Source organism: Melozone crissalis, unplaced genomic scaffold, assembly GCF_028551555.1.
Source record: "Melozone crissalis strain CALT ecotype California unplaced genomic scaffold, PUWL_Pcris_2 ptg000052l_1, whole genome shotgun sequence".
Lineage (NCBI taxonomy): Eukaryota > Metazoa > Chordata > Aves > Passeriformes > Passerellidae > Melozone > Melozone crissalis.
In genome coordinates this window covers 276,260-299,571 of record NW_026535830.1, presented here as the reverse complement: position 1 = coordinate 299,571, position 23,312 = coordinate 276,260, and the positions used below count along the sequence as shown (strand labels likewise).

Genomic DNA, 23,312 nt, shown 5'->3' with positions numbered 1-23,312 from the left:
TCCCGTGGGCCCGAGCCGGGTGCCCATGGAGCCCCGGCCCGGCGGGGCTGCGGGGCAGGTGCAGCACCGCGGCTCCCCGGGCAGCAGCCGGCCCTCTCCCCCTCCCCTTGGGAGCCCGCAACCAGCGGCTGCTGGCCGCGCCTCAGGGCTGTGCGGCCAGGGGAGGCCGGGGCTGGGCGCAGGCAGCGCCCGGCCCAGGGGCTGAGCCCGCACCAACCCTTCCCTCCTGCCGCTCTCTGCCGCTGGCAGAGGACAGGAGCAGAGCGGCCGAGCACCTGCGCCGGGCCCTGCGCTACCTGGAGAGCCCACAAGAGCCCCTGCGAGAGGCGGCCATCAGGTTCATGGGTGAGTTACGAGCCCAGGCTCCCTCCCCAGCCCGCCGCAGCTCGGCCCCAGCCCCGCCTGTTGCCCCGGCAGCGGCAGCCGGGCCCGGCGCCGTGCAGCCCCGCCTGGCCCGGGCATTGCTGCTGCCGCCCTCTGACAGCCGTGCCCTGGGGCGACAGCGTGCTGCATGGGCTGAGCTGAGCGCTGCCGGGCCAGAAGCCCGTGTGGCCACAGCGCCGGCAGCGCCGCTGGCAGGGAGCTGTGCTGCTGGGGCCGTGACAGGCTCTGTGTTCACAGGCATGGCCCGGCGGCACCTGAGGGGGCAGCAGCAACAGCTGCAGCTGATCTGCACTGGTGAGTGAGGGCAGCAGGCTGACAGCGGGGGCTGCCGGGGAGAGCTGCAAGCCCTGCCCCGGCTGCGGAGGGCTCTGCTCCCGTGGGCAGAGCACACGGAGATTTCAGGGCCACGCGGGCCATTCGTGGCCAGCAGCTTCGGGCTGATCCCCTTGCTCCCTTCTCCCTCCTGGCCATGGCAAGAGCCGGCCGGGATGGCCCTTGCAGGGGGCTCCTCCTTGGCTCCCTGCGGCTCCAGCTTCTGACCGTGCCTCTGTTCCTCTCTCTCGCAGCCCTTGAAGACAAAGCACACGACATCAGCCTCGCCGTCGGAAGCCTGGCAATTCAAACGCTGTGCATCCTCAGGTCAGGAGAGCGGGCTCCCATCTCCAGGTTCCAGTGGCTCCAAAATCACCTGCGCAGGGCGTGGAAGACATGGCCTCGTCTGGCACGGCTCGGCTGCCTGCCCTGCCAGAGCTCTGTGGAGAATTGATCCCAGAAGCTCTTTTTGCTGGGGCCACCTGAGTCAGGTTTTATTTGGTTTTTCTTCAAGAATTTTCTTTTCTTTTTTTTTTCTTTTACCATGTAAATATAGACTATGTTAACATCCACAGACTCCCAGGATCTTTCTTTTGCTGCCCAGGGTTCGTAGGGCATAGGGGAGGAGGGGGAAAAGGATGCTCGCGCTCAGCCAGCTGCCCAGGTGTGCAGTGGGCCAGGGGAAATGGCCAGAAGCCCCTTGGCCTTTGGTGGTTCTGCTGAAGCCTTTGTGCTGCCCACAGAGCGGCTGGGCAGCGGCCGGAGCTGCGGGGATCCCTGCCAGAGCAGTGCCTGGAGATGGCCACAAGCCCTGTGCCAGGCAGGATGCGCCAGCCGTGTCCTCCTGCTCGTGTGCTGCTGGCTGCCTTGCTGAGGGCTCCCAGGTGCCTCTGCATGGGGCTGCTCTGGAGCTGCTGTGGGGCTGCGGCGCTGCTGCCGGGCAGCTTGGCCGGGCTGGGGCAGCTCCTGAGGGGCTGGGGCGCTGGCAAGCCCTGGGCAATGGGCTCTCAGAGGCCACAAGCAGCCCTCTGGCAGCCGCCTTGTTCCTGCCAGAGTTGACTTGCAAGACGCATCCTGGGCACTCTGCAACTAACAGCATCAGTGTTGTTGGAAACCCAAATGCAGAGAAATCTCAGACCTTTGGTCTTGTCAGCAAAGCTTAGAATTAAACACAGGATTTGATCTGAGACCTTGGAAAGGGCTCCCAAACTTAGGTGCTAGAAGCAAGAATGCGGATTTCTAGTTTATAGCAGCGACACGGGGAGGAAAGTTGAAGTGGAGGAAAGTTTAGAGTTTTCCAGTTCAAGATCTAGGAAGAAATCAAAGTAGTTACAATGGTAAACAAGAGGTTTAGTATGCAGGGCTGTAGTTTTGTGTGTCATAGCGTGATTGGCTAAGGAAGCTTACACTGTAGCATGATGTGGGAAGCCAGGAAATGCCTCTGACTGCCCTGCAGGACTCCAGACCCTGTCAGAGGGCTCAGAGACCTTGGCACAGAGCCCAAGACCCCCGTGCCTTTGATTTAGCCCTTGGAAAAAACAATGACCAACCTTGTATGAAGAATGACCAGCCACAAAAGTTGAAGTAGAATGATAGTGAATTTATCCCAGAGTGGAAAAATAGATGTTGAGGGTTTTTAGAATGGGGCTTCAGGGGGCAAGATGGAGGAATCTGGGCATGTGCAGCCTTTCTCCTTCTTCTTCTTGGCCTCCCTCTTCTGCTGTGATCTTGGCACTTTGAGATTGGTCTAGAGTAGAAGCTCACTGTCTAACACAGATGATAGGGATTGGAAAGTAATTGTAAATATTGTACAGGTAGTTGTTAGTATAAAAAGATAACACCACCCCAGGGGAGGCAGAGTGCCTTAGACTGTCTTGCTGAGCGGACCTCGGCGGGACAGGAGAAAGAATTTTATAGACAAGATACAATAAACAACCTTGAGACTGAGAAATGAAGAGCTCTGACTCCTTCTTCGACCACCGGGCTGAGAAAAGAGATTTTCAAACTTATCTCAGGGTCACTCTGACCAGCTAGAGACCCCGAGAGCATGAGTCCATAAGATGAAATCTTGAAGATTGGGTCCAAAACATAAAAATCCTTGTTGGCCGTGTCTTCTTGGCCAAGAAATCCTTCAAAGCTCTTGTAACTACAAGTCTTGCGGCCCTGTGAGCCCTGCGGCGGAGATGTGAGCCCAACTCACCCTTCCTGCCTATGTAGAAGAGAAGAAAAAGCAATGGCATCATCTAAAAAACTCAGAGGTCCGCTTTCTAGCTCGTTCCAAACTCCTTCAACTCCCCCAAAGTGGGATTTAGCTACAAATAGATGACAAGGACTCTTAGGGCTGCCTCTTTGACTCCAGAGCGGCTGCTTTAGAATCTTTCACAACACCCTGTGTAGTTAGGTGCCAGAAATGGATCATTTGAAGAAACTTTCCCAACTGACTTGCATGGAGGCTTGTTTGAAGGGTCTTTGAAGAGAAAGCCTCCCAGCAGAGGTCTGGGCTTTGGCCTAGCTGTGTCCCCTGCTGATTGTGAAGTGTGCCATCAGCTGAAGGGCTATCTGGGCTAAAAATATCATCCAGTCACTTGGACTTGCTCTTTTTGGCCTATAAAAGCTGGACCCACTTTCGGGGCAAATTTGGAGACCTCATCTATGCGTGGATGGACCAGCTAGAATTTTCCCAGGTTTCACAGACATATTTTTGTGAAATTTTTTCTTTAGGATTTTTTCGCTTTTGAGGACCTGAGGCCTCAGAAACAGAATGTAAACAATGGTTATCTGCTACTCTGGAATGCATCAGGTGGATCCATGATTGGTCTCCTGTAGATGTTTAGAATGATTGACCAGTCATGGCCGAGATGTCTCTCCCTCTCTCTCCGAGCCAGCTGCCTTTGTTATTCATTCTTTTGTATTCTTAGCTTAGCTAGCTTCTGAGGAAACCTTTCCTTCTATTTCTTTTTAGTATAATTATAATGTAATATATATATATAATAAAATTATAAATCAAGCCTTCTGAACATGTAGTCAACATTGTCGTGTCTCCCTTCACCTGAAAACCTCTGTGACCATGGTCACAGATGGTGACCGTCGAGTGGAAGAGGAAGAAATTCATCACTTGGTGAGACCACCAGAGGGGCATTGCTACATTTGGGTAAACCCCGGGTATGCGGCATTGATGGTCACTTCACAAGTGACCACAGAAGTGGATTCTAGCCAGGAGGTGAAGAACTGAAGATCCTGATTTGGACAGAGTTCACAGCAAGGCTGATCACAGAGAGAACCTTTTGAAAAGCCTCCGGGAAGATGTTTGGAAAGCCCAGAAGCACCAAGCAGCTGGCCAGAGCGTGCTGGACACTGTCACAAGGTACTATTAGCTTTTCCCTTCCTGATGATGTTGCCAGTCGCAGATTGTGGCTGCACATGTGGGGGACCTCTCCCACAGAGACAGATGTTCATTTCTCCCCCTCAGAGGAGAAACTTATTGCCCCGTGGAAAAAAACGGGGTGAAGAATTCTCCTCTTGGAGACATTTCTATGAGTTTTTTTGATGGGCAAATTTCTTTGGGTTTTTAACGAATGGCTCTATGCCCTTGATATGTTCGTATGGGAATGCATGGAATCCATTTTCCAAGCCATTTTAAACCTTGGATTCGGGTCCCCCTGCATTTATCCAGTGTTCAGGGCACTCTTCTCGGTTTTGCAACAGAGAGCGGCTGCCTTTCCCTGGATTGCTGACTGCGGGAGGCAAGCCCTATTCCCCCAAATTCCCACGGGAGAAGTTCCTTTTGGGGGAGACGATCTGCTGCTTTCCAGCCCCCCTGGCTTGCAGCGGGGGGGTGAAGTCTTCCCCGCAGATGAAGAAGTTTTTTCCCTGTGTTTTCGGAGTATGCTCAGATGGAGCCGCTTTTTCTCCCTCCGTTGCTCTCAGAGGGGTTTGAGTGGGCTGAGCCGGCCCTGGAAGCTCTGCAGGCATCGCCCCGGCCGGCCTCTCGAACTCCGCATCGCTCAGACCTGGGGGCGGCATCGGTGCCCGACGTCTCACCTCCCGAGTTTGCGGGACTTCCCGAACCCTCCCCGCGGGTGCGGGCACCTCCCATGGCCGTCCCTCCAGCAGAGCCTGTGGTCGCGGCAGCTCCGCCTGCGCCTGCGAGCTCAGACACACTGCTTCCTGCGGCTGCGCCGGTGTTGCGAGGCAACGCACTCAGTGAAAATGGTGGTCGCTGCCAGCGTGTGTCCGAGGCTGCGTCTCTTGCAGATGTGCCAAGAGCCGACCCTGTGCTGGTCCCTACAGCCCCGCTCGTGGCGGCCCTGCCTTCGCCCGCAGCGCCGATGCTGGAGGTTGCAGTTGAGACCAGCGACCCGGCGCCACGGCTGCGACTGCATTCTCTCTGGCCTCGCCGCCCCCACCGGCCACCCTGGGAGTTCTGCCGCCTTCTGGCACTCTGTCCTCCGGGTCTGCGTCAGAGGCTGCCCTGGAACTGGCAGCATATCCAAGCTCAGACCGTCCCGGGCCGTTTGCCCTTGTAACAGCAGATTCAGCGGCCGGCCTCTCCTTCCATGGAGAGGCATGGCTCAACAGCTGAGTGCAGGTGCAGCCCGGCTGCCTTCTTTCAAGCTCAGCGTTCTTGGTGGGTTGGGGGTGTTTGGTCGGTTGTTTCCCCTTGGGTGGTGCGAATCTCTCTGCTGTCCCTCGCGCGCCCCAGTGGCGAGGGGAAGGTGAGTCCTGAAAGTTCTGCCTTTGGTCCCCAGCCCAGATGGGGTGGGGGTGGTACTGGGAGGCAGATGGGGGGAAACACCTTTTGCATTTGCATTGCAGAGGCAAGGGAATGGCGAAAAGCCATCATCTCGTTTGCTGTGGGGAACAAACATTCCCAGACCCGAGATGGAGAGATTCTCGGGACAGCTTCTGTCCCCCCACTGCCGGCAGGCATCGGTGATTTTGGGGGAAGGAAGCATTTGGTCACTTGTTCTGCCATTGCACTGGCAGTGTGGTGCCAGGCTGTGACAATACAGAGCCCACCTTGCGGGCCAGGCCTGGCTGTTTGGCTCGGTTCCCCGGCCCAGGGCCACTGCCCGGCTGGCTGTTGAGTGTGGGGGCTTTGCTTCCCCTATCAGGACCTGGATCACTGTTCTGTGGGACAGGTCTGGGGTTCCTGATCCTTCCACGTGGGCCAGGGCCCACTCAGGGCCTCTCAGGCTCCTCTCTGCTGCTGCTGCTCTTTCCAGAAAACAAAAAAATAGTTAAAAGAGGTAGTAGCAGCTCAAAAGCATTGAAGAGCCAAAAATTACAAGTGGTTCAATAAAGGGGTGTGGCCAAGACATTAAAGAAATTTTTTCAAAATTGTTTGATAACTGTCAATGGATTTTTGATAATTATTGATGATTATTCTTTAGCAATTTCTTGTTTCAGGATTCTGCAAGCCTGTTTCAGGACCAAAAGGGACTTTCAGAAATGTCAGAGAGGAACATCTTCAGTCCGTGGAGTTTCTCCTGAAACTCAGCTGTTTGGAGTTGAAGCAATGAATTTCTTTGCATTGTTTTTGCATTTTCTTATATTCTAAGATTGTTTTATTGATATGGTAGAATTTTATGTTCTACAAGTGAAGAATTTCCCTGATCATTCCACATCAGCACTTGATTGAGGTTTTTCATTGGCAACAGATAACCCGTCAAGTCTTTGTTCTTTCCTCTGCATGGGTATGGCAGACAAAATTACAAATACTTTTCTTTTTAATTTAACTAAAATTAAAAGGGTGATATGTCACAGACATCTTTTATGAAAAATCCTTTCCTTAGGATTTTTCCTCCAGAGAAGCTAGAGGCCTCAGGAACAAAATGTAAACAATGGTTATCTGCTGCTGTGGAATGCCTAAATAAATGCCTATCACAGTGAGCTGGCTCAGACAGAGAGTTTGAGCCACAAACCTTGGTTATCATTCTTTGCTATTCTATTCTTAGCTAGCCTTCTGATGAAATCCTTTCTTTTATTCTTTTAGTATAGTTTTAATATAATATATATAATTAAATAATAAATCAAGCCTTCTGAAACATGGAGTCAGATCCTCATCTCTTCCCTCATCCTAAGACCCCTGTGAACACGGTCACGGTGACAGGCTGCCAGGGAGACAGGGTGACCGGAGCTCTGCCACCCCCCAATCCCGGGCACAGGCAAACCGGGGGCATTTCCGTGGCACCCCTGCCACGCTTCCCCTCCCCCCTGCTGACCCCCCCTTTGTCACTCCCTCAGCCTGGGGCGGGGCTTGGTGGCACCGCAGGACCCCTCTCTGTGCCATCCCTGAGGTGGCACCTGTGCTTTTTGTCACCGCCACCCGCCAATTTGTCACCAGTGCCCCAAAACAGAGGGTGGCCAACATCCTACAGTGGGGGAGAAGAGACAACAACATTTTTGGTGACTCCCTCACCACTTCCATCCCCCCGAGGATGCTGTGCGACTCTGCACCGCCCCCCCACACCTCCTCCTCCTCCTTCACCTGTGCCCCAGGGGGTGATGCCGCTACTCCCACTGGGGACATGCCAGTGACACCGAGGGGACACCGTGGGTCACCTCTCAAAGGGACCGCAGGGTCACAGTGGGTCCTGGAGTGACAGCTGATAGCTCCTGCAGTGACAGCTGGGTGACACCAATGCTGTGGTGACAATTTGGGGGGTGGGTGCTCTTTTTGGGGTCTCCAGGGTGGGTTCCAAAGTCCCCTCTCATCACCACAAAGTCACCTCCCCAGCCCTTGCCTCAGTTTCCCTCTCGCTCTGCAGGGACTATGTGGAGCTGATGTTATAGCATTGGGTTTATTTTGGGGGATTTTGGGTTGGGGGCTACTGGGATGGGCTGGTGGGACAGTGGGATGGGCCAGGCTGTGGCCAGGCTGGTGGTCATCTGGCCTGGGGGCAGGCCAGGCTGGGGGGCTGCAGGGTCGGGGCTGTCCAGATCAGAATCCAGCTGGGATCCATGGCTCTGGTGTCCATCTGCACCAGGGTCCATCCAGAGTGGGATCCATGGTCTCGTGTCCATCTGGACCAGGGTCCAACCTCTCCTGCCCCTATCCATCCCATACTCTCCAGCCAGGGCCACTCCTCACTGCAGAGTGCACAAGACCCTCGGTCAGTGCCAAGATGACCCCAAACCCCGTCCCAGCAACCCCACCAGGCCACCCACTCCGAGCCCCAGTGCCACTGGTGTGCCCTGGAAGCCAGGCCAGCTCTGGAACTCCTGGAAAAGGAGATCCACAGTCCTGGGCTGGGGACTCAAGGGCATCCAGGATAGCGAGCACTGAGTCCATGTGGCATGCGGGGACAGTTAGGAACACAGCTGGGGACATGCCTGGGTGGACGGGGGTGGGGGTGAAGGGGGTTTAGGGGTATGGAGAGGGTTGGAGGGTGGGATGCACCCAAAACTTCACCAAGTCAAAAGGGAGGAGGTTCAAAACTGGGGGGGGAAGGATGGAAATGAGGGAAAGGAGCCAAAAAGGGGGAAAAGGACCCCAAATAGGGGAAGAGTGACCCAAAATGGGGGGAGGACCCAAATGACAGAGAAAGGATCCAAAATAGGGAGGAAAAGACACAAAATAGAGAGAAAAGATGCAAAAGACGGGGAAAGGATCCAAAACAGGGGGAAACGTCCAAAGTGGGGGGAAAGGACCCAAAATCAGAGGACAAAGGGTGTCACGGGAACAAAGCTCTTCCTGCTCTTGGGGTACTCGCAGGACTGTCCTTAGTGCAGGCTCTGTTGGTGCCTGCTCAAGACAGAGCTCTGACAGAAGCTCTTCCCACACTCAGAACACTCGTAGGGCCTCTCCCCGGTGTGGATGCACCAGTTGCTGATGAGAGCAGCGTTCTGCTTGAAGCCCTTCCTGCAGTCAGGGCAGCGGAAGGGCCTCTCATCTGTGTGAAGCTGCTGGTGCAGGAGGAGAAAGGAGCTGGTCTGAAACCTCTTCATGCATTTATCACACTCATAGGGCCTCTCCCCAGTGTGGATCCTCTGGTGGTCAATCAGGTGGGACTTTGACATGAAGCTCTTCCCACACCGCCCACATTTGTAGGGCTGTTCCAGCCCTGTGTGGACTTCCATGTGGCGGGCCCGGTGGCACCTCCTCTGGTAGCTGTTCCCACATTCCCCACACTCAAAAGGCCGTTCCCCAGTGTGGTTTCTCTGGTGGATGGTCAGTTCAGAGCTCGTCCTGAAGCTCTTCCCACACTCTGCACACTCGTAGGACCGTTCCCCCGTGTGGGTCCTCAGGTGGGCAGTCAGGGTGGAGTTCTGGGTGAAGCTCTTTCCACACTCAGGACACTCGTAGGGCCTCTCCCCGCTGTGGATGCGCAGGCAGTGATGAGGCCGGAGTTGTTCCTGAAGCCCTTTGCACAATGGGGGCAGCAGAAGGGTCTCTCACCTTTGTGACTCCACCGATGCCTGACAAGACAGGAACTCATCTGAAACCTCTTCCTGCATTTATCACACTTGTAGGGACTCTGTGTGGATTCTCATGTGGCGGATCAGGGAGGATCTCAGGGAGAAGCTTTTCCCACATTCTGAGCACTTGTGAGACTTCTCCCCAACCTGGAGCTGCTCATGGACCCCCAGCTCAGAGCTCCAGCTCCCTCCCTGGCCCAGGGTGGGTCTTTCCTCCTCAGATCCCGGTGATCTGCGTTTGCAGACCCTCCTCGTGAGAGATCTATGGGGCTTTTCTTTCCCTTTTGATGCATGTGCTTTGGAGCTGCACAAAACAACTTCCACAAGGTTCTGCTGTGGAACATGCAGACATGGGAATGGGTGGGTGAGACGGGGGTGACAGCAGGGAGAGGGGGATCCTGGACAGGGGACACTGGCAACCAGGACAGAGGGACATGGAGACAGTTCCAGGGCAGGGGGTCCTTGATCAGCTGCCCCACAACTTTCGCCAGGGTCTCCCCGCACTTCTGCAGCTACTGGGCCTGTTCTGCCCAAAGCCCTGAGCAACCCCTAAATCCCTCCCAGGAACCCTCACCTCCCTCAAACCCAGCATGGCCCCCATCCCCTGTAAGATCCCCCCATGTCCCCATCAATGGCTTATTTCAATGTCTTTATTTTTACCCCGGTTTTGGGTGTTTTGAAGGGACAAAGAGAAATGAAAGGAAAATCCAGGCCATGGGGTGCCAGGAGGATGTGAAGCCCACAGACCAGTGATTACCAAGATGGATCACTGGCACCAGGGATTGCCCGGGCTCTGCCCAGCGAGGGTCACTGGGGATCAGCCAGGGTGGATCCCTCTGTGGGGGATGGTGTTCGAGCAGTGCAGGAAGCTCTTCCTGCCCTCGGGGCACTCATGGGGCTGCCCTTAGTGATGGCTCCTTTGGTGTCTAGCCAAGTTACCGCTCTGAGAGAAGCTCTTCCCACACTCAGAACACTCATAGGGCCTCTCCCCGGTGTGGATGCGCCGGTGCTTGATGAGGGTGCAGTTGTGCTGGAAGCCCTTCCCACAGTCGGGGCATCGGAAGGGCCTCTCATCTGTGTGAATGCGCTGGTGCAGCAGGAGATGGGAGCTGGTCTGAAACCTCTTCATGCATTTATCACACTTGTATGGCCTCTCCCCGGTGTGGCTCCTCTGGTGGATGACGAGGGTGCAGTTGTACCTGAAGCCCTTCCCGCAGTCAGGGCAGCGGAAGGGCCTCTCCTCTGTGTGAGTGCGCTGGTGCTTGATGAGATTGGACTTGGTGTAAAACATCTTTCTGCATTTATCACACTCGTAGGGACCTTCCCCCATGTGGCTCCTCTGGTGTTTGATCAGGTCAGGACGCTTGCAGAAGCTCTTCCCACACTCGGGACACTTGTAGGGCTGTTCCCCTGTGTTTCTCCTCTGGTGTCTGCTCAGTTCATAGCTCCTTCTGAAGCTCTTCCCACACTGCCCACACTCGTAGGGCCTCTCCCCCGAGTGGATTACCATGTGGATGATCAGGCCGGAGCTATGGCTGAAGCTCTTCCCACACACCCCACATGTATAGGGCCTCTCCCCTGTGTGGCTCCTCTGGTGTTTGATCAGGTCAGGACGGTTGTAGAAGCTCTTCCCACACTGGGGACACTCATGGGGCCGTTCTCCCGTGTGGATCCTCTGGTGTCTGCTCAGTTCAGAGTTCCTCTTGAAGCTCTTCCCACACTGCCTACACTCATAGGGCCGTTCCCCAGTGTGGATTCTGCAGTGGATGATCAGGGAGGATCTCTTACTAAAGCTCTTCCCACATTCCGAGCACTTGTGGGGCTTCTCCCCATCCTGAACCTGCTCATGGACCCCCAGCTCCGAGCTCCGGTCGCCTCCCAGGCCCAGGGTGGATCTTTCCTCCTCAGATCCCGGTGATCTGCGTTTGCAGCCCCTCCTCATGCGGGATCTCCGGGGCTTTTCTTCCCCATTGGGTTCCTGTGCTGTGGAGCTGCACAAAATGGCCTCTTCCACGAGGTTCTGCTGTGGGGATTTGTCCTCCCTGCTCTCCATCCTCAGCTCCTGCTCTGGGGGAGGAAGGACAAGTAGAGGATGGGATTTGCCTCCGTGCCACAGGGAAGGGCAAGGAGATCCCCCCAGCGCATCCCCAGCAGGACAGCTTTGGCAGCAGGGTTGTCCTGCAGCCGGGGGCCATGCTGGGCTGGGAGATGGAGCAGGAGAGAGGGGGAAACGGGCACTGACTTCCTCCTCACCTGCCTGGGGCTCCCGGGCCATCTTCCTCTTCCTCATGGCCTCCTCCTTTTTCATCCTGCCGAGGTTTGGGAATAACGAATCCTGGTCTGGGGGGAAAAACAAGGCTTACTGAATTGGCTTTGATGGTCCCGCTGCCTAAGTGCAGCTGGAGAAGTCAGTGTCCCTTTCAGCCTCGGGGGGCCCGGAGCCTGCTCATCCCCAGCCTCCCGCACCCCTCCAGGCAGCCGGTTTGTCCCCCGGCTCCGGGATCGCCCCTCTGCGCTCTCCCCGCTCCGGGGCTCCCGCATCCCCCCCCGGCTCTCCCGGGCGTCCCCAAACTCGAGATCGCCCCTGGGCCCGCCGGTACCGGGTGATCGCAACGTGGGACCCCCCCCAAGATCCCTGCAGGGGCATTTCCGGCCGAGCTTTGGCGTCCCACCAAACATTCCCTGCCTTGCAAAAAAAACATCCCGGAGACCCCTCCGATGGATTTGGGGCGAGCTCCCCCAGCCCGCTCACCTGCGGGTTCCGGCTGAGCGGGCGATGCTGGCGGATCCGGGAGAGCGGCGGGCTGAGCGGGGAAACCGCAGGGTGTTGGTGCTGCTCTTCCTCCTCCTCCTCCTCCTCTGTCCCTCCTCTTCCTCCCACTCCTCCTCCGCTCCCAGCCCGGCCCGGGCTATGCAGACCCCCCAAAGCAGCCGCGCTCTGACCTGGGCGGGTTTCACAGCGGGCCCGTCCCGCGCGGCACTGGGAGCGATCCTGGGATCAGCGGGAAGGAACTGGGAGCGCTTTCCCTGCCAGTCCCGCTCTTACTGGGAGCACTGGGAGGGAACTGGGAGCAAACAGAGCCCCGAGGCGGCTGCAGCCGGCGGTGGGCGGGGCCAAACCGCAGGGAGTGGTTATGGAAATACGGGAGCGATCGCGCTCTGGGATTGGTGGGCGGGAGCAGCGCGGGGTTTACTCGGTTATGTGAGGGCCGGGAGGGGCCGGAGCGATGGCGGCGGCGTGCGGTGAGAGGGGACAGGGAGCGGGAATGGGGACAGGGACCGGGGATGGGGACAGGGAATGGAGATAGGGACCGGGGATGAGGACAGGGACCGGGGATGGGGATGGGAATGGGGACAGGGACTGTGAATGAGACCTGGGATGGGAATATGGGAACGGCAGGGGGAACATGGAAACAGCAACCGCAGAGAGAATATGGGCTGGGGATTGGTGCTCCAAAGTGTCCCAGTGAAAGCCAGCAGGGGCTGTGAGCTCTGCAGCTGGGCCTCCCCTGCGCTGCTGCGGCCCAGGGCCCAAGGGCGGGAGCTGCAGCTGCGCTCCTGTCTCAAGAACAGGAGCCTCCTCCAGGCCCATGGCCCCTGCATGGCCCCAGCGTGAGGGAGGGCTCTGAGGCACAGCGGCTGCTGGCAGGAGGGGCTGCTCCGGCCAGCCGGGGGCCTCTGAGAAATGCCCAAAGCCTTGTGCTCTCTGCAGCTGGCCAAGGACAGCAGCAGGGCTGAACGTTTCGTGTGGCACAGCCGGCCCGAGCTGTGCAGCCCTCAGGGCCCCATGGGAGAGGCGGCCCTCGGGAATGGGACCGGGAGTACGGGACTGGGACCAATGCTGGGATCAGGCATGGATACAGGGACAGGAAATACGGGACTGGGGACAAGGACATGAATGGGGACAGGGACCAGGACTAGGACCAGGAATGTGGGAGAGGGACCTGGAATGGGACCAGGAATGGGAATATGGGAACAGGACAGGGAATACAGGAATGGAAATCTCAGAGGAACTTTGGACCAGGAATAGGAACAGGACAGGGAATGTGGGACAGAAACAGAAATTGAGACCGGGAGTGGGATTCACGCTGGGGTGGGAGCACAACGTGTCCCAGAGCAGGGTGACATGGGAATGGGAGGGAGAGAGGGATCCTGCACAGGGGACACCGGGAACTGAGACCGGGGGACATGGGGACAGTCCTGGGCCAGGGGCTCCTTGATCAGCTGCCCCAGAACCTCCACCGGGGTCTCCCAGTGCAGCTGGAGCTGCTCGGCCTGAGGTGCCCAAAGGCCTGAGCAACCCCCAAGTCCCTCCAAGGAACCCTCAGCTCCCTCAAACCCAGCATCCCCCACATCCCCTGCAAGATTCCCCCATGTCCCCATTCTTGCCTTGGTTCAACATCTTTATTTTTACCCAGTTTTTAGGTTTTTTGAAAGGACAAAGAGAAATTAAAAGACAATCATGGGTGCAGGGAGCCAGGATGAATTGGAGCCCCCCAAGCAGGTGTCTTCCCAACATGGATCACCAGCACCAAGGATCACCGGGGCTCTGCCCACCTCGGGTCACTGGGGATCATCCAGCGTGGACTGTCCCATGGGGGATGGAGCTGGAGCAGTGCACGGAGCTCTTCCCACACTCAGGGCACTCACAGGGCTGCCCTTAGTGGTGCCTCCATTGGTGTTGGGTCAAGGCTGAGCTCTGGCAGAAGCTCTTCCCACACTTGGGACACTCATGGGCCTGTGACATCACAAGGAGCGGAGATGGATGTCAGGCACCCACCAAAGCTGCTCTCAATCCCTTCCAGAGATGGAGAGGAGAGAAAATAGAATGAAATCTTCATGGGTTGAGTTAAGGACTGGGACAGATCACTCAGCAAATGCCATCATGGGCAAAACAGTTCAAAATTAGAGACATTAATTGAATTTATTACTATCAATCAGAGCAGGATAGTGAGAAGTAAAATGAAGTTTTAGAAACACCTTCTGCCCCTCCCTCCCAGTTCTGCCTCCTCCCCCAGTGGTGCAGACAGACAGGCATGGGGGTTCTGCTCAGTTCATTCCTGTTATTTCTCCTGCTGCTCAAGGAGAGGAGTTGTTCCCCTGCTGCACCATGGGGTCCCTGCTGGAGACACTTCTCCATGAACTTCTCCAAGGTGAGTTCATCTCAGGGACAGCAGCTCTTCACAAACTGCTGCAGCGTGCCTCACTCTCCCATGGGCTCACGTGGACAGACCCTGCTCCAGCATGGGCTCCTCTCTCCATGGGTTTGCAGGCCCCTGCCTGGTCCCTGCTCCAGCACAGGTTTCTCATGGGGTCACAGCCCCTGCTCAGGCACCCCCTGCTCCAGCACGGGCTCCTCCAGGTGCTGCAGGTGCATCTCTGCTCTCCGTGCCCTCCATGGGCTGCAGGGGCTCAGCTGCCTCCCCAGGGGCTGCCCCAGGGAATCTCAGGGCAATCAGCTCCAGCCTCTGGAGCAGCTCCTGCCCCTTGTCCTGCCCTGCCCTGGGGTGTGCAGAGTTGTTTCTCTCTCACATGTTCTCACCCTGGTCACAGCTACAACTACATGATAACCGATTTTCATAAATCTCTTATCCCAAAGGTGGTACCACCATTTCTAATGGGCCCAACCTTGGCCAGTGGCTGGTCTGTCCTGGAGCTGGCTGGAATTGCCCCTGTGGGACGTGGAGGAGCAGCTGCTTCCATCATCCTCTCACAGAAGGTGCTCCTAGGGCCCCCTCTTACCAAAACCTGGCCATGCAATCTTAGTATAAATATGGTCGGGTTTTATTACCATTATTCATTCTTATTATTCCTATTTTGGCTACTTTTGCTCTTAATATTACAGTTACTACTAGTATTTTTTAATCTTTTTGACTCTATATTAAGAGTGTCTTTAGTAGAACTTGAAACAAGAGTTCTTAATTGCAAGTAGAAGTTATCCTTTTTCCAGCCTCTTGCCCTGCCCTGTTCTGTGTCATTGCTGTGTGTGAAGCTGCTGCTGCCAGGGCTCCCCATTTCCCTGGTTTGGGAAATTTGATGGCATTGTTCACATGTCAGAAAGAGAGGGCTCATTCCAATCAAATGCATTGCCTGAACTCTTCTAGTCCCAGCTGTTGGAACCTTGTTTTGTAATGTTGTTGACTTTCCCAGTATCTGTTAATATTTGTGATTTTATGACAAAATGTTCTTGGATGTGATTTTGCAAAATTCTGTAGTCAGCTTTCAGTTTGCTCTGGGATTTCTTAATGGTGTGTCAGAACTGAATGCAGCATTTTGGGTAGTGTGAAAAACAACTTCAGTCTCCTTTGAAAATTTAAAAAGTGTAATAAAGGACAATAGGAGACAGGGACCATAGAGCAAAGGGTATTCTGGCCAGGTGCACCTTGGCACTCAGGCAAGACCACCCTGTTAACTTTGGGGATACCCCTTAAATACCTTTTCCATTACATCAGCCTGTTGCATATTCATAGATCCTTATGCATAGTAAACTTTTCCCCCAAACTAGTTTACATGTTCCAAGAGTTATTTAGCATGGCTCCTCCTTGGGTTCACCTTTTTAGAGCATGCAGATTCCTTGGTTGTGGTTTTAGTCCTTTTTTATCACCTCCAGTTTTTGGGTCTTGGTTCCCACTGTCTTCATACAGTGAGTGCTGGTATTTGACATACCTGTAGCAGGTGTCCTCATCCTATGTTCATTGGATGTTATCCCATCCAAGCAGGCATTTTAACACAAGCATGGCTATTTCACTTCTATGTCTAAGCTTAATTAACAAGAGAAAGAAAAACCGTATAACAAAGTTAGTTTAACTTTACACATATAAAATCCATTTTTTATTGGCAAAAGCCATTATTATAATATGTATCTCTAACAGGTGGGAAGCCTTCACTCAGAGCTAGCATTGTCTCAGCAGCAGCTGGTTTTGCACTTGCAAGCAGAGATAACAAAGATTCCATGAGCTGAATGTTCCGCCTAGTTGCGGAACCTCCAGTGGTGGCTGGAGCCAGCTGCCCTGGGAGATGCAGGTGGTGCCGGGCGGGCAGTGGCCGGAGCCCATGGCAGGGGCTGGCCATGGACACTGACCCTGGGCTGAGCAGGGGCTCGGGGCCCTGCGGCGCCGGGCGCTCGGGGCCCGCTCACACTGGGATCCTGCGGGAGCCGGGAGCAGCGAGAGAGCCCGGGCCAAACATCAGCACCCATGATGATTTAAAAATTTAGGATTTTAGCTGAGAGTTAGAACCAGTTCATATTGAAGTTAGATAAACCAACAATAGGTTAATGATTATTAGATGCTTAAGCTAAAGCTAATTGTTATATTATGAGCTCATTTGTTGAAGGAAGTGGAGGAAGTGAACCATTATAGGAGCATATTGAAACCAGTAGAACAATGCCCAGCACCTGGACTCTGTGTCAATCCATCAGCAAGCAGGGGGCCTTGGATCGTGCCAGAGGGTCACAGGGACCTGACCAAGACCTTCCTGTCTTCTTCCCTGGGACCACTGACCCAATTCAAGACCACCAACCCAATTCAAGAAAAGAAATGTGCACTCATGAAGGACTAAGAACCTCATTTTAGTACAAAGTGTTATAAATGAGAAGCTTGACTAGGTCAATATTCAAGCAGCAATCAATTTATTAATAATTATGGTAAAGTATGAGCAATACAGCACTGGGTACAGTGGGGGAAGTTTTCCCTCCAACTGCACACTGATAGATGAGGCTTACAGGTATTTATAGGGGTACTCATAAGCTTTCTCAGCAGTTTCTATTCCCAGTTTTTACTCATCAGCAGTTTCTATTTCCAATGTTTACTCATCGGCAGTTTCTACTTCCAATTTTTACGTCACAATTCTATACACTGTTGTGATTTAGTTTTTCTCAGGATGTATCCTAGGAAGGAGTATCTCCAGATAATGGTGGTCCGGCTTCCGAAAGAAGAAAAAAATATCCCAGCTGACGGGGTTCCAGTTTCCAGATGTGTGTCCACCTTTTAATTGCAAGGACTATAAATGTCATAACAGTGATGTGCAGCTTCCCTTGGTCGACACTATTAATCATTGAGTTGATATTCATCTTCCTTTCTCAAGCTGCTTTTCACTGTTTTGTTAAGGCGTGAGATAAGCATGTTTCCTTTTTATATGTTCTAAAGCTATAGTTTCAAAGATCCTTACTACAAGCAATATTCTAAAATTATACTACAAAAGGTGTCCTGGTTTAGGGCAAATTTGTTAAAGAATCTGCAAAGGAGGGCCCCTCCAGAAAGCAAACCCACACGGCCCCTCCCCCCAACTGGTTCGGGAATAATTCCTCGGAGAGAAGTGGAAAGAACCTGTTTATTGACAGGCACAGCACCCCCCAGCACACAAAATGAACAATACCCGATGACACCGCTCTGAGAAAGATGACAAAATCAGAAAGTCTCTTTCGGGGGTGGTTGCTCTGTTCTCAGTCCCTCCGGCGCTGGGGCAGCTGCTGCAGCCAAACGGTGCAAATCCTCAGTGTTCCCAGGTCCCAGTCCGGAGCAGGTTCGAGGTGGTCGAAGAAAAGGAGAGGAGAAACAGTCCAAGAAGGAATTTGGACTGTTTAGCTAGAGCTAGCTAATAAGCAGAGGCCAAAGCAGAGCAGAAGCAAGAGCAGAAAAGAGAGCAAGCAAAGCAGCAAGCCGAAAGCAAGAAGTGAAAACAGCCCTATGTACTGCCCGTCTCTGTGTCCCTGATAAGAGAAACCCAAACAAAACTTCCACTCTTCAGAGCCGTTCTTAAAGGCACAGAACAGATGAATGGGGATACAAGCATCATAACGTCACCTCAGGACATTCCACCCCTTATCCCCATATCATCAACATACTACAACACATCATGCATTATTCATACAAAATTTCTATCTGTTCCCTCAAAATTTACAAGCAATACCCATCATGCCTTCATCACATTCCCACACTGGATCACTGAATCCAGGCCCTATATTATAAAGCTGCGGGATTCCCCCCTTTTACTTTACTCACTTAAAGCTCCATCTATCACTTGCTCAGACCTTCAACACTTACACATTTCCTTCTCCATCTTCCACTTGCCCAGACCTTCAACACTTACACATTTCCTTCTATCTCATGTCTGTATGGTTTAATGTACAGACAATGGCAGCAACATCCAATGAACAGTGATATTGCATATCATTCTTACCCCACAATCAGATCTCCCTGAGGTACACATCGTGTCGTTCCATCTCTTTGCATTATCCACCACGTGCAACCTGGTCCCTGAGCAAAGACAACCCCACGAATGGGTTTGTCTGTACTCGAGGCAGAATTGATCCACACAGTCTTCCCTAACAAATCTCTGATATGTACCACTGGGACTTTGTCCCCTTCTATTATATTCAGGGACTCAGACTGGGCAGGACCTGCTCGGCTGGTGGAACCTCGGGTGTTAACTAACCAGGTGGCCTTTGCTAAATGCTGCTCCCAATTCTTGAAAGATCCCCCACCCAAAGCTGTCAACTGGGTTTTTAGTAGTCCATTGTACCTCTCCACTTCTCCTGCAGCTGGTGCATGGTAGGGGATATGGTACACCCACTCAATGCCATGTTCCCTAGCCCAGGTGTTGGTAAGGCTGTTCTTGAAATGAGTCCCGTTGTCTGACTCGATCCTCTCAGGGGTGTCATGTCTCCACAGAACTTGCTTTTCAAGGCCCAGGATGGTGTTCCGGGCTGTAGCATGAGGCACAGGGTGGGTTTCCAACCATCCAGTGGTGGCTGCCACCATGGTCAGCATGTAGCGCTTGTCCTGGCATGTCTGGGGCAGTGTGATGTAGTCAATCTGCCAGGCCTCCCCATACTTGTACTTGGACCACCGCCCACCGTACCAGAGGGGCTTCACTCGCTTGGCCTGCTTGATGGCAGCACACGTCTCACAGTCATGGATAACCTGAGAAATACTGTCCATGGTCAGATCCACCCCTCGGTCTCGTGCCCTCTTATAGGTGGCATCTCTGCCCTGGTGGCCTGAGGCATCATGGGCCCATCGAGCTAGGAATAACTCTCCCTTATGTTCCCAATCTAGGTCTATTTTGGACACCCCTATCTTTGCAGCTTGGTCTACCTGCTCGTTGTTTTGGTGCTCCTCATTGGCCCTACTCTTGGGTACATGGGCATCTACATGGGGGACTTTCACAGGTAGCCTCCCTACCCTGGTAGTAATGTCTTTCCACTGATCAGCAGCCCAAATTGGTTTCCCTCTACGCTGCCAGTTAGCCTTTTTCCACCTCTCCAGCCATCCCCACAGAGCATTGGCTACCATCCATGAATAAATGTAGAGGCAGAGCTTTGGCCACTTCTCTCTCTCAGCAATGTCTAGGGCCAGTTGAACAGCTTTGAGTTCAGCCAGTTGGCTTGATCCACCTTCTCCTTCAGTAGCTTGTGCAACCTGTCGTGTGGGGCTCCATACGGCTGCTTTCCACTTCCGGTTCATCCCTACGATGCGACAGGAACCATCAGTGAAAAGAGCGTAGCGTGTTTCCTCTGGTGGCAGTTGGTTATAGGGAGTAGCCTCTTCAGCACGTGTCACTGGTTCTTGTTCCTTTTCATCTGTGACACCAAAATTCTCACCTTCGGGCCAATTTGTAATTACCTCCAAAATGCCAGGGCGATTCAGTTTACCTATACAGGTATGCTGAGTGATAAGAGCAATCCACTTGGTCCATGTAGCACTGGTGGCATGGTGAGTGGAAGGAACCTTGCCTTTGAACATCTACCCCAGCACTGGTAGTCAGGGTGCCAGGAGGAGTTGTGCTTCAGTGCCTATTACCTCCGAGGCAGCCTGGACTCCTTCATAGGCAGCCAAGATTTCCTTCTCTGTTGGAGTATAGTTGGCTTCAGACCCTCTGTAGCTTCGACTCCAAAATCCCAGTGGTCGACCCCGAGTCTCCTCAGGCACCTTCTGCCAAAGGCTCCAGGACAAGCCATTGTATCCAGCTGTAGAGTAGAGCATGTTCTTTACCTCTGGTCCTGTCCTGACTGGGCCAAGGGCTACTGCATGAGCAAAGGCTTGTTGCTGCTCAGGGCCCCACTGGAAATTGTTCTTGCGGGTGACCAAGTAAAGAGGGCTCACGATCTGACTGTACTCAGGAATATGCATCCTCCAAAAACCTATGGCACCCAGGAAAGCTTGTGTCTCTTTCTTATTGGTGAGTGGAGACATTGCTGTGATCTTGTTGATGACATCTGTAGGAATCTGACGCCGTCCATCTTGCCACTTCACTCCTAGGAATTGAATCTCACGAGCTGGTCCCTTTACTTTGCTCTTTTTAATGGCGAAACCAGCTCCCAGGAGGATCTGGACGATTTCCTTCCCTTTCTCAAACACTTCCGCAGCTCATTGTTCCCTCACACAATGATGTCATCCATGTACTGCAGATGTTCTGCAGCCTCACCCCTTTCTAGTGCTGTCTGGATCAGTCCATGGCAGATGGTGGGGCTGTGCTTCCACCCCTGGGGCAGTCAGTTCCAGGTGTACTGCATTCCTCTCCATGTGAAAGCAAACTGAGGCCTGCATTCTGCTGCCAGAGGAATGGAGACAAATGCATTGCCAATGTCTATAGTGGCATACCACTTTGCTGCCTTGGACTCAAGCTCATACTGGAGCTCTAATATGTCTGGCACGGCAGCACTCAGTGGTGGAGTCACTTCATTCAATGCAGGGTAGTCCACAGTCAATCTCCATTCTCCTTCTGATTTTCGCACAGGCCAAATGGGGCTGTTGAAGGGTGAGTGGGTCTTGCTGACCACCCCTTGGCTCTCCAGCTCTCGGATCATCGTATGGATGGGGATCACAGTGTCTCGAGTGGTCCTATACTGCCGTTGATGCACTATGGAAGTGGCAATTGGCACTCATTGCTCTTCTCCCGTCAATCATCCTACTGCAGATGGATTCTCAGACAACCCAGGCAAAGTGTTCAATTGCTGGATGCCCTCTGTCACTACAGCAGCTATTCCAAATGCCCATCTGAGTCCTTTTGGGTCTTTGAAATACCCACTTCGAAGGTAGTCCATGCCCAAAATACATGGGGCCTCTGGGCCAGTCACAATAGGATGCTTCTTCCACTCATTTCCCGTTAGGCTCACATCAGCTTCCACCAAAGTGAAATCCTGGGATCCCCCTGTCACACCAGCAATAGAAAGAGACTCTGTCCCCACATGTCTTGATGGGATTAATGTGCATTGTGCACCAGTATTGACCAAAGCTTTATACTCTTGTGGTTCCGATGTGCCAGGCCAATGAATCCACACAGACCGGAAAACACGATTTTCCCTGGCCTCTACCTGGCTAGAGGCAGGGCCCCTCTAAGCCTGGTTATCCTTCTTTCCCTGGGCGTATGTTTTGGATGTTCCTTCGAGGGGATCAGACATGTCATCATCATCATACCTGGCCATTCGGCTACAGGCAACTGGAGCTGCTTTCCTTCTGGTGGCTTCCTTCAGTTCACGCACCCATCGTGCCAGAACAGCAGTAGGTTTCCTATCCCATCTTCTCATGTTTTCCCCACAATCACGCAGGTAAAACCACAGCTCAGCTTGTGGGGTGTACCTTCTCTCACCATCTGGGAAACGTCTGCCTTGGATACCAGAACCTCGGATCTGTACTGCTGAAATTTGGAGAAGGTCTTCTTTAATCTCCTCTCTAAGCTTCTTATGATTCTTCTCTATCTTATCCTCTAAGTTCTGCAGACGTGTTTCTACCGCTGCGATTCTGGCATGTGTCGGGCCATGTACAGCATCTGCATATGCTCGGAGCTTCCTTGCCAGGTCACGCACAATCTCATCCCTCTCATCCCTCTTCATTATGGCTAAGGCAGAAGCATATTCATGTGGACCAAGTCGTACGAGTTTTCGCCACATCACAGACGTGCATGGCACTAAGTCTGGGTTCCTATTTTTTACATCATCTGAGAAGACAATCTCTGCCACTGCCATTTCTCTCAGGCGTTGGATCCCTTGCTCTATGGTCTTCCACTGAGTTTGTTGCATATAGAGATCTTCTGCACACTGGTATCTTTGTGCAACACTTTCCAAGACCCGTGCCCAGAGGCTGTGTGGATTAGCCCCCCTCATCATTTCTTGGTCGATGACAGGATCCTGTGACAGGGATCCCAAATGCCTGGCTTCAGTGCCATCCAGAATTGTAGCCTTGCCTACAGCATCCCAGAGCCGAACTAACCAACTAATTATGGATTCATCAGGTCGTCGTGTGTAATCCTTCCGAAAGCCACAAAGGTCCTTCAGGGAATAAGACTCAATATTTGCTTCTGATCTTGCACCTGCTGCTTTGACTCCTGATTTTATGTGAGGAGGCATTGAGGTTCCTTCTCCTTCATCATCATCATCATCATCATCATCATCATCATCATCATCATCATTATCCACTTGTTGATTGGTCTTGTCCGTGCATTTCCCACTTCTAGTGCTGGTAGCAACAGCCATGGGTTTAGCTGCTGGCTTAGGTTCACTATCTGGTTTGGCTGCTGGCTTTGAGCCTAGAGTGTTAGCAGCAGCCTGAGTCACCGGGATAGTTGCTGATTTATCTCCCTGCCCCTCTGCCTCTGTCTGCTGCCCGACAGTATCTAGCAGTGTGCGATAAGCATATGCCAGGGCCCAGCTCACTGCAATGACCTTCCTCTCCTTAGGGTCGTCCTGGTACTTCTCTTTCAGATATTTCCCCACCTCAGCTGGCTTCTGAATTTGTTCATTGGGAAAATCCCAGACTATAGGGTCAGAGAATTCCTTCAGGATTTGACCCATATCCTCCCATTTTCCACACCACTTAGTATTTTCCACACCGGGGTCTATTCCTGAGTCAGGGGTCTCATCAGCCCGTCTAGAAATCTCAGCCCTCATTCTAGAGAAGCAGTAGGCTGTATAGAGGAAGGTTACCAGATTGAATACAAGAAAGATGGTTTCTTTAACATTGAGGGGAAACTGAACATCTTTCACTAGTGATGCAACAGATTCATAGGAGAAGAAGGAAAGCAGAGGCTGAAAAACCTCATTCCCTCCTGCTCCTCCTCCAACAAACTGGATGCATAACCATAGGCAAGAACCATTCATACCTGGAGAAGACCCTAGCATGTTTATAAACTTCTTGCACATCATTGCCACCAAGCCCAACAGGATGGCTATTCTGGTCACTACCCCTCTGATGTAA

At 53.3% G+C, this 23,312-nt stretch overlaps 1 protein-coding gene, 1 long non-coding RNA gene and 1 pseudogene across 2 annotated transcripts in view; 2 read left to right on the top strand and 1 right to left on the bottom strand.

The window, feature by feature from the left end:
• Window positions 1–11,059, bottom strand: part of LOC128943630 (zinc finger protein 850-like) — a 244,742-nt pseudogene extending 233,683 nt beyond the window's left edge.
• Window positions 1–23,312, top strand: part of LOC128943636 (zinc finger protein 271-like) — a 592,338-nt gene that overhangs the window by 464,627 nt on the left and 104,399 nt on the right. The window lies entirely within an intron of this gene.
• The window catches only part of LOC128943658 (uncharacterized), a 55,813-nt gene continuing 46,700 nt past the window's right edge, over window positions 14,200–23,312 (top strand). Inside the window, exon 1 of the long non-coding RNA XR_008483746.1 lies at window positions 14,200–14,270. This is a non-coding gene — a long non-coding RNA (uncharacterized LOC128943658). The remainder of the gene's footprint in view (window positions 14,271–23,312) is intronic.